The sequence below is a fragment of the Salvia hispanica genome, chromosome 1 (assembly GCF_029641045.1).
Source record: "Salvia hispanica isolate PSC_SH4W2 chromosome 1, Shi_PSC_v1, whole genome shotgun sequence".
Classification (NCBI taxonomy): Eukaryota; Viridiplantae; Streptophyta; class Magnoliopsida; order Lamiales; family Lamiaceae; genus Salvia; species Salvia hispanica.
The window spans coordinates 49,251,780-49,263,422 of record NC_142692.1 but is presented as its reverse complement, the minus strand read 5'-3'; positions in this window follow the sequence as shown (position 1 = coordinate 49,263,422).

The window sequence follows — 11,643 nt, the reverse complement described above, 5'->3', positions numbered from 1 at the left end:
CAAGTGAAAAGAGCGCTAGAAGGGTGCAGTACTGACCAGGATGCATGCCAGAGAAAAGGCTCGAGATGGAGAAGAAGGATAGCTGTGATGATCATTAACAAGGGCAGAAAAGTCAAATCGTGAAGGAAGTCTACCCTAAAAAAAACAAGGGCAAGCCTCCCTATAAAAAGAGCCACTTGGAGAGAGAAAAGAGGTTTGGTTCGGAGTCCGCGAGTCCAGTTCCCGTACAGACTTAGTAAAATTCTCTCTAGAAGATCAGTCCTTCGCATTATCCAATCTCTCGTTCCTCGCCACAGCTATGGTCACTTGACGTCCAAAAGTCTGCCGGAGATTCATCATTCTACCGTTCCAGCCAGTTTGCCGTAGTAGTATAGCAGTATCATCGCCCAGAGTGGCAAAACAATCGTTATTTTGCTTTCTAGTTTAATCTTTACTTGTTTTCGTCGTTGGATTTGTCGCAAACATTTATCCTTGTTGCCTTTTGAAGTACTTGGTGAAGATCCAAACGTTTAAGTTATGAAGTTTCTATTTCGTATGTCGCTTTGGTTTGAGTTTGCTTCATTCTGCCTAGGAAAGTTAGATCTAGTCGTTGTTTTTAATTTCTAAGTGTTTTCTTATCTGGAGTTGTTGATCTGAGGTTGTAGTTATGTTTCAGTCTAATTTTCATGCATGAGTCTTTCGTTCTGCATTATAATCACCACCTTGCATGTTAGTCAGTAGAGGTAAACTGCAGTTTCGCCGTTCATTTTAAGTTTGAGCATTTTAATCAATGGATCTTGAGTTTGAAGTTATGAATCTGCGTTTAGTTATGGTGTTTGTGTTCATATGATTTCTGTTAATACTTGGTGAAGAAGAAAACGTCAAAATCAACTTTAGTTTGGACCACTTTACTTTTAAGTTACTTTTGCTTTTGTTCCCTACTTTTCAGTTGTACCTTCCAGACCTGTCAGAAAACCAACCAGTCACCAGATATACCTTGTTGTCTAAATTTCCCCTTTTAGTAACTGTCTACTTTTCGTATACCTTTGAGACACTTTGTCCCCTATTTTCACGAACATAACCACATGCCTGTTATTTTCACGCCTACTAGTCAGTAGAGTACCACCTTTATTTCTCGCCTAGGTAAAATCTCAACCCAAGCGTGGTAGCTAACCAAAAACACCCAGGAATGTCACCGCATTATTTGAACGTGTCCATCCTTGTGGGATTCGACCCTTACCTCCATTATACTAATCAGTAGAAGTGGGTTGAGGAATATTATTTGATACCAAGTTCCGGTTATCGTGCCAACGACTCAACTGGGTCGGGAATCTCATCCTGATCAGTTGGATACACTCTTGCAGTTACATACGTTGACCGAGAGAAAACCTGCACTTTCACCAGGCAATGCACCTCCAGATTAGAAGTGCATTGCTTGCAATGTTAGAAATTAACTAATGATGATATTAGTCAAAGGGAGAGTTACTTTTTCTTGAATGAGGTCACACAAATATTTATGTCTTTGATACTCTTTCTTTAAAGAAAATTAATACATGTTATCATTCATTTACTCTACATTGTATTGTACAAATTCAACAAGCAAATATTGTTGTCTTTAACTTAAAATTCTCTCACGTCCTAACTAACAATCTAGAAGAGAATTTCAGTCTCTTCATGCTCTGAGAACAACCACCAACAACCACCAAGTTCTATCTTCTTCATCTTCTTCTTTATTCTGTCCATTCATTTTTACTTGAAAAAAAAAACTAATTTTTTACTTTTTTTGGTGCATTTGTTTTAGTGCATTTTTGGCTCGCACTGCGCAATCTTGTGCAATACTTGATCAAATATATCGATCACGTTTGTTTTAATTTTTGTCGGGCTACTAATAGTACAAGAAATATAAACAATATTATTAGCCAAAGTGTATAATTTTAATTGCCTTTTATGATTTGTAGGAAGGAAGTGCAGAGAGTTCATGCCAGTCAAGCCGTCTTGGGCTGACCCTGAGTAAAACCTCCATCATTCCTAAATATAGTATGAGTTTGAAAAAGGTAAGCGTCCCATTTAAGGTAAGGATATGCCGAGAAGAAGAGTGGAGGAATATGTATCTCCGGAGAAATTAAAGGCTTCCAATTTCCTGGTGAGACTTCCGCCTCAGCCAACTTTTACTTACCGCCATGGGAGTGAGAGTTATACAAATAGCTAAGTTTGGTAGGACAAATTGGCCCAAGGATCCAAGGTATCCACTTATGAAATCAGTTACTCCCTCCGTCCCAAAGTATTAGACCAACTTTCCTTTTTGGGATGTCCCAACATATTAGACTCATTTCCTTTTTTAGCAAAAAGCATCTATCTTATTTTATTCTCCACCTACTTTTTTCTCTCTTCTCTCCCCTACTTTTTCCCTCTCTAATACTTTACTCTCTCCACTTTAACTATTTAAATATCAATTCCTTAAATCATGTTCCCAAAAGAAGTGAGTCTAATACTCCGGGACGGAGGGAGTACTATTCTCTGTGCTGATTTGTATACATTTTGAAGGGTGGACGAGTCATACGCTACTCGACCACACTCCTTGAATTTGTTTCTATTTTCTTTGTTAGAATTAAAACAAACATGTGTAGGATAATTGTGAAATTTTTCTCCTCGTCATAAGATTAACCGAAATAATAAATTATTCTAATAGTATTACATTTTCTAAATTAGTTGGTGTACAATAATTTGTCCTTTTGGCAATGATATTTGCATACCATAAATAAAAAAGTATTTATGAGCCGACATTGGTTTCCATTTCCAATTTGAAAGGTGATTGACCAATACAAAAAATGAGAATCAAATCAACCATCCCTTTCTTGTGACTCTTTCTCTTGATTTCTTTATTTGGATGAAACTACAATAAATCGACACTACTATTATTATATACACACATGTGCGTGTTTGTGTGTGTGAATTATCACGGTCTAGTCGACACCGCCCCCGTCTTCGGTGAGCGACGGCGATCGGTGTTGGTGTCCAGCCTCATCGTGAATCTGAGACGAAGCTTGGTTGTGGCCGTTCAGCCAGCGGGCAGTACGCCGCCGTGTCCGTCATTAATTCATTATAAACACGCATTGAATATATTTCTTTTTCTCCCCTTGATTTAAATCAAATTTAATTTTTCTATGATGGACTCCATGTCTCCACATGTTTAATTTTAGTTTGAGAGAGAGAATAGTAACGGAAGTATCGAATTTATAGCAATATATAGTACTATATTTAATTTTTTTGTAAATAAAATAGATTTAATGATTTAGTAGTTAAATATCTTAATAAGAAGTTGTTAATTTAGTCAAAACATATTAAATTGGCATCGACCGTTAACTTTTAACTGTTCTATCCAAAATGGATTATATCCGTACAGTTTCATATGTTCAAGATGCAATAATTCAAAATATAATATTCTGCACTAAATTCGTAAAGTCGTCGTATGTTTAGGACCACAAATGACACATAGTCTTGATTTTGAGTTATAACACGGTAAGAACATTTATTATAGCAATGCAAATATTTTATACAATGTTTTAAATATTTATGAGTATTTCCAAACGAGAGATTTCGGAAAAAGGGTTTGATTTCGCCAACCTTTCGAAATTAGGGATTAAATTCGTTGACCTTTCAAAATATGGGATCGGGGCATGCGAATTTTTCGGAATGAGGGATTTTTTGCATTTTTCTCTTTATTCACTTATTTTTTCTTATTATTACTTATTAATTGACTAAACCACCCTTAATTTGCCCCCAATCCTAAAAATACAATCATGATAATCCGTGACTCGCCTCCAATCTCCTCCTCCTCCCCTTCTCCTTCGCGGCTTTGCCGCCTCCACCCTCCTCCGTATTTTTGAATAAATCATCTCCTATATCAATCCTCTACTATATGAAATGAACACTCCTCTTCATTTCACACACATTCTCTTGCAGTCTTGCATAAAATTTGTGTAGGTTTTTCGCTGTATAATTCTCTGTATTGCAGAATCCCAAGAAGCCTTATGAAGCTTGTACATAAGATCCTTTGCTTTATCAACAGTGGCCATTTTCATCTCTAAATTCACCTAATATTTTATTTCTAATATATCTTTCATGAGAAAATAACTCAAAAGATGGCTCAAGCAAACGTTGTATCTACATCAGTACCTCAACATAGTTTGTGAACCCAAGAAGTTTTGCTTTCTCTAATTGTGAATTGTCAAATCCATTTTGCAAGACTCAAACCTTTTGAGATTAAAACAGAACAACTGGGAATTGAGTAAGGGGAAGAGATGCAGTGAAGGGGAGGGCCGAGGAGGAGGGTGGAGAAGGCAGAAATTCAATGACATCGCGACTTTTTTTCTAAGTTCGGTAGGGATGTCAATCCAACTCAAAACATGTCAGTCGGCCCGAATAATCCGGTAAAATTACTGTGTTATGGCTGTAATTTTGTAACCCGAATACAAAACGGACTAAACAGGTTGGCCCAAATGGGTTGGCTGGTTAAACAGGTTTACCCGATTGTGGGTCGACCCGGTAGATTGCAACTTTTAATTAAAATGTTTTAGGAGTTTTTCGTATTTTTGAATTTCATGTGGCACTAACATTATGCTTATTTAATTTTCATTCTACACTTTTCTGCTCAATCTTACAATATCAACTTTCAAATTCCACCTCTACTCATTATTATTCTATCGTCTCATCATCTGACACTGTTGTCTTACCACCACTAAAGTTGATCAAGTCTGCTTTATTAATAGCATCTTAATCCATTCAAAATTTCTCCAACTTCTGTTTCACTAGCTCCTGCAACCTTGAATATTGTAACACTACCAGACAACTTTGACAATTGTGCTTTCTCCTTATCAAACTTTGCACTAATCTTCTCAACGAACTGCTCACACCTCTCTTCTATCAACTTGTTGTTTCCATCCCATGTAGAATTAAAATTCCGTCAAGAGATCCTGTGACCTTTTCAGCGAAACCAAGCATGTCAATTTCAACTTCCTCTAGACTCATTCCTTGTTCTTCACTAATGACCTCCGCTCCAGTTAGAATGGAAAGATCTTCTAAATTTACTCTTTTGGCCCTTGGGGTTTTCTTTTGTCTCAATAATTACATTGCGACCCTTTGGCCCCATTCTCACTTTTACAAAATTGGAAAGTTCATTAACCCCGACAAGCATTGTTGCCCGAGCTCCATCACCGAAACAAACATTCCCAAACATGAACCCCATTAGGTGGTTTCCCCCTTCAGCCTCGTTGTACTCCTCATCGTCATAGACGGCAACACCCTTGTCTTCTACAGCGTCGTCAAATTTTAAGGAAGGAGGCAAAACTTTTCTCATCAATCTAGGAAGCATATAGAATATATCCTCGTCGTATACAGGCGTATCATACACCGTCATCGAAAAATTTGTAATTACTATTCTTCGACCTTTCATCTGCATCAGAAGATGTAAAGGCGTTGCTGAATAATGGATCGTCCATCCAACGACGCTCTGACGCATTAGACCTCATCGGGTTGGATTCCCCAGACGCTCATCGAGCCGCGCAGATACGCTTGGATTTTGCATTATTTTAAGGCCATTATTTGGTCCGTTTTTAATGTCAAAGTTGCATTACATGTCCATTATTTGCATATTTTATCTATTTTGGTATTTTGACATGTTTTGTGAGAAATGTGCATATTTGAGCCTAAAAAGAGAGTCATAACACGAAAGTTGAAAATCTGGAGTTTCAGGTAGTGTCTGGCAACCGCTGCAACACTTCCGGCGGCCTCCGGTGCTCAGCGTCTGACAAAGACACGCCCGGCGAAAAGTGCATGGCGACCGCCACAAGGAGTCAGAAGCTTCTGATTAACTCGCGGCGACCGCCGGCCAAAGTGCGGCGGTCCGCCACAAAAACGCGGTGCACGACAGCTGTGTTCGAACTCAATTTTTCGGCGATCCTGAAGTCCGATCAGGGATTTCTACATGTCATTCTCTTTGCCTTTGAAAGAGCTTCGTGTTGGTAATAAGATCATCTCAATTCGAGTTCTGTGGAGAAAGTTATGTCCGTTCTATCAAAGTCGTGCGAAACTGTCAAGTGCAGAATTAGGCGGAAATTCAAAGAAGGAAAGAAGACATTACCTTGTGAAGCCAAATCTTTTCCTTCTACTATGGGAAACGAAAATTACATTTTTCCTATTGCTTGGAGGAGACTTTTTACCAAATTTAAATCCCTCTCAAGCTTATATATACCTCATAATCTAATTCATAGAATTCACCCTTCCATAACCCTCAAAAGAGGAGCCTTCAAAGCTCCTCCTCCAACCCTAATTCTTCATCATCTTTTTGCCAATTACTTCCATAGCATAAATTTGAGAGTTCTTCATTGTGCAAGGGGTTGGAGAAAGAAGCAAGAGATCATCAAAGAGCTACAAGGATTCAACCTTTGGGTTTTATTTTCTTTAGCACTTATGTTTATTTTGTCTTCGCTTTAATCTATGTTTTTAGCTTATTCAATTATGTCTAACTAAATTCATAGGATTCTTTGGATGTGTTAGTAACTTTTATTGGTTTATACAATTCCTTTTTCTATTTAATATTCGTTTTGTTTTTACTTTGTTTCTTCCCTAAGTTATTCTTGACACTTCACGTTTGAGTGATACATTCTGTACTGATCTAATATAACTTGCTTCATAACTGTGAGAGAGTTCTAGTGAGTTAGGTCCACTTAGTAGACACTACAATTAGCTTCCTTTAAAACGGCATTGTTAATTGAGAGTGAGGACGTTTTAAGGGTCTAAGGAGCTTTTCGGAGTTACGTGTTAGGATTGACAACCCTAATGTTAGTAATCAACGTTAGCATCGCATGAGCATAAGCTAGGTGACTCGTCATTTCAAAGTATAAACTGTGCTAGGGTGTTGTAGTTGGAATTTGTATAACCATAATTGTGAACGCATATCCCTAGAATTCTCTTATCTCTCATACTTTATCTTTGTGATTTAATTGCATTTAGTTGTTTTCTTGTTTTTAATTGTTTTTACTTTCAAAAATTCAAAATTCTCTTGTTTCTCTAGATAGTATTTGACGCTTAGTACATAATAGTCAGTTACAATTATATTCCCCGTGATCGATATCCCGATAATGACCTTTAGCTATACTATTCCAACTCTGTATACTTGCAGGTATTAAAAGTGCTAAAAAATAGTGCATCACGCGCCAATCGTAGCTGTAGGTCTCGAACCTGTTGTCGCAAATCACTGTTCTTGATGTATCGCTAGAGGTCTCGAACCTATTGTCTCGGATCATCGTTCTCGATGCCGCTTAGATCACGCTTTCGTGCAACGTCTTCTTTTGGGAGATCTCCACGTCCCCCACTACGACCGCCGCCACGAGCATTGCCACGTCTGCAGCCATGTCTACGTTCAGCCATTGATAATCAACGTTGTTGTTAAGGACCTAAATCCCTAACGATCCTGTAAAATAGAAAATAACAAATACAGATAAATCCGACTCCCGTGAGGGTCGGCGGGGATAAAGATCTGGGCAGCTATGCGCGGGTTCCAACCTATCAGGCGACGACAACAGATCAGATGTACGTTCAAGATGTGCGCGGAGACATTCCGTCGGGCAGCACGTAGCATAGGGAATTAAGGATTCAAAGCATTACGCAAGGACTTGGCCAAAATAATATATTCATTTATTGAATGAATCTGATGACAATTGCCCTATTTATAGACTAAGGAAAATAAAATACCTAACTTATTGAATAAGAAAACAAAGATATGGAAAGATATGGTGTATAAAGGAGAGCCAAACAATTGGAAGATCATAAGAGATATGAACTTTTTATATTCATCTGTTTAACTGTATTCATATTTTCTCTTTTTCTCTCGTGCCATGCAGAAGGTGAGTAAGAATGAAGGCGACGTCACCGCCAAATTCTACTATGCGAAGCACAAAATAGTGTGGGAGGTGCTTGATGGTGCTATCAAAAGCAAGGTTGAAATGTCGTGGTCTGACATCGCAGCCGTACAGATCTCCCTACACGAAGGTCTCCCCGGCACCCTCGAAATCGAGGTTTTCATCTCTCTCTTTTAACCCTTTTTATTATTTCCTTTCTACTTTGTGCAAGAGAATAAGATGAAACTGGTTATTTTTGTGAAGCTGAACCAGCCCCCGATGTTCTTCCACGAAATCAACCCTCAGCCAAGAAAGCACACCCTTTGGCAGAAGTCCGAGGATTTCACAGGAGGCCAAGCTCCCAATTGGAGGTATGTTCATTACAAGTGCAATACAAGTGCATAAAATGTTCACGGTTAGTAGTTTTGCAATTAGAATTGGTTACCAAAGGAATACGATCCTTATTGCAGAACTACATACAATGAACATTTTATTTAATGTAATGAACTGCCCTCTCATAATGAATATTATGAATAAAGTGTTCATTATACATGTTTATTACAAGTGCATATAAAATGTTCGTTAGAAGTGCATAAAACGTGCATGGTTAGTAGTTCTAACACAATGCTCTCGCTTTCTCAGGATACACTCTCTGATGTTCTCACCAGGTGTGCTGGACAAACACTGCGAGAAGCTTCTGCAATCCGATGTGCGCCTGTGTGCATTGGCCAAGACGCCATTCCCAAGCCACACCTCTCCATTTTTCAGTCCGGACATGTTCGTGCCCTTCTCGCTCGACTTCAACAGCTACCCGTATCCTCCACTGCCAACAATGGACACGGGGACATCGTCTTGGGCTGGCTATCAGCCAAATGGAGGGATGATTGATTTTGGGGTGGCTGCAGCACCCTCCAACAACACCAACTACCAGCAGGCCTATGGATTGGGGTTGGGATTGGATGCACAACCTCAATACAACGTCAATGCACAGCCTCAGTACAATGTGAATGCACTAGGATTTGATCCCAGCATGAGTGCTCATTGGATGATGCCCTCTCAACCTCAGCTCTACCCTGACCCGAGCCTCAACATGATGGATGATCAAACTCTCCTGATGGGGCAGCACCATTTCGCTGATAACTCTCTGCCTCCCTTTCCCGGTGAAACTTCCGCCTCCCCCAATTTTTACATACCGCCATGGGAGTGAGAGTGATACAAATAGCTGCGTTTGGTAGGAATATTGTATGTGTTGATTTGTATACACTTTGTGTTAGGGAGATTCAATATACAGAACAGAAAAACGGATAATCTATCTGGAAGTCGTGATAAATCACTTTCAGATCAAATCAATTTCGGTGGTTCTACCAAACTATTTGATCGGATAAAATTCAGAGAAATCAGAAATATCATATGTATATTCGAGATTGATTATTGAACCAGAAGAATCGATCAGATTTTGAAGAAGACGAACCAATGCAGCTGCTGATGAAACAGTGCATCCGTTGGGAAAATAACCGAAAATAACTAATTTTCAAAAGGTTTCCGGAATTGCATATTCGACCTTTGACTTTCAGAAATTTCTTACATTTTCGACCCCAGCCAGGGGCTCTGCCCCTTGGACCCAGCTACCCGGGGGCGCTGCCCCCGGAACAGGGTTCATCTGTTAAGGGGCTTCGCCCCTAACATCGTAATGAATTCAAATAAGCATGCACCCCGCACCTCCATACTTAAATGATGTATTGTTATAATAATACTGATCAATCAAGTTAATCTAATTACACCAAAATATCCAACTCTTTGGAGGGTGGGACAAGGCCCCTCTGATTATTTGGTCACGGATGGACGAGTCACATGCTACTCAATCATACTCTTTGAATTTGTTTCTATTTTCTTTGTTAGAATCAAAACAAACATGTCTAGGATAATAGTGAAATTTTCTCTACACCATAAATAGGAAATAGTGAAATAATTAAATATTCTAATAGAAAGGAAACATGTTTTAAGGAGGTTGGCCTTTGTGTTTATCTAGCTAGTCGTTAAGATATTATGTGTCCAATTTCCTTGTCACACTTCCATCAACCATGAAATTGGCATACTTATAATTGGATTTCAGTCGAACTCCTTTCATACAATATATCTATTAATAATTTTATCTCTTTGGCAATGATATTTGCATACCGTGAATAATAAAGTATTCATGAGAATCAAATCATCCATCTCTTACACAATCATATAAAAGTAATGATTGATCATTCTCTCATTACAAGCATCAGTCATAGTCAAAGATGACCACATGTCACTTTCAATTCATATATATTGCGCATGCAATTGGAAACTCTTTCTAACAATGTCTGCACGTGCTTCATTTTTATATGATTTATGATTTATATTCACACAATCCAATTAAAATTAAGTTATGTGCATATATTTCATACCCCTAATCAGTGAAGATAGTTGTTCTTAATTCTATTTGATATATATAATATTAGTGCACGACCGGTATTAAGATAATGCATGTAATCAATTACATATCAGATCGTTAGATTCCATTGTTTTCTCTTTTTTTCATGATATTATTAATAATATATTTTTTTTTGGATATAACTCGTGAAGACACAAAATCTTAGACACCTTGTATGCACTTGTAATTAACAATTGATTTTTTGTAAAAAGAAATGGGTACAGTTTTATTAGGTAATACAGGAAATTTGGGTAGTTTTTATTTTGCACGACTTTTAAATTTGATCATCAAATACATGGACTTCTAATTCTCTTAGTTTGAAAATATAGCATAGTCACAATCAGGGACGGATCTAATGTGCAAGGTGGAGGGGCAAATGCCCTCCCTCAAAATTTCATGTCTGTGTATAAATTCTATTGTAAAAAAAATTAATAATAGTTTCTTCTTTAAATGCTCCTCCAACAAATTGTTTTTAATTTCGTTTGGTAAACGGAATTGGAATTCAAATTCAATGGGATTGAATTGGACTAATTCAATTCCAAATCCTAGTTTGGTAAAATGAAGTAAATATATGGAATTGAATTTGAAGAATTTGTGCACACACTATATACAAAATACACTCACACGCACACTTTACACAAAATACACATACTATATACAAACACGCAAAACACACACTTCACACACTATACACGAAATACACATACTGCACACACTATACATGAAATACACACACTACACACATAATACACTAAATACTCACGTTGCACAAAATGTACACACACTATACACGAAATACACATACTGCACACACTATACACGAAATACACACACTACACACATAATACACTAAATACTCACATTGCACAAAATATACGCGTACTATACACAAAATACACATTGTGCATGCACTATTCAAAAAACACACTCCACACATTGCACACACATTGAAATTTTAGGTCTCTGGACTTAAATATAAAGCCTTGTGTTATTTTTTCCCTTTCTAACCCCTAAACCCTAAAAAAGCATAAATATAAGTGAGAATGAATTAGTGGAATGTGAGTTCCAATACTAAAAATAGTTAAAAGTAAATGTGACAAGTATTGGTGGAAGGACTAAAAAGAAAACTGATGGCAAGTAATGGTGAATGAATGAAGTAATTATAAATGATGCAATATTAAGTGTAATAACAAAAAAATAACACTAGTAACAACAATGCTGTATGGGTCCAAAAGTTTTATCACTAAAAAAACCTTTAATGAAAATTAATTGGAATTCGTATAAATTAAATTGACGACCACTTAA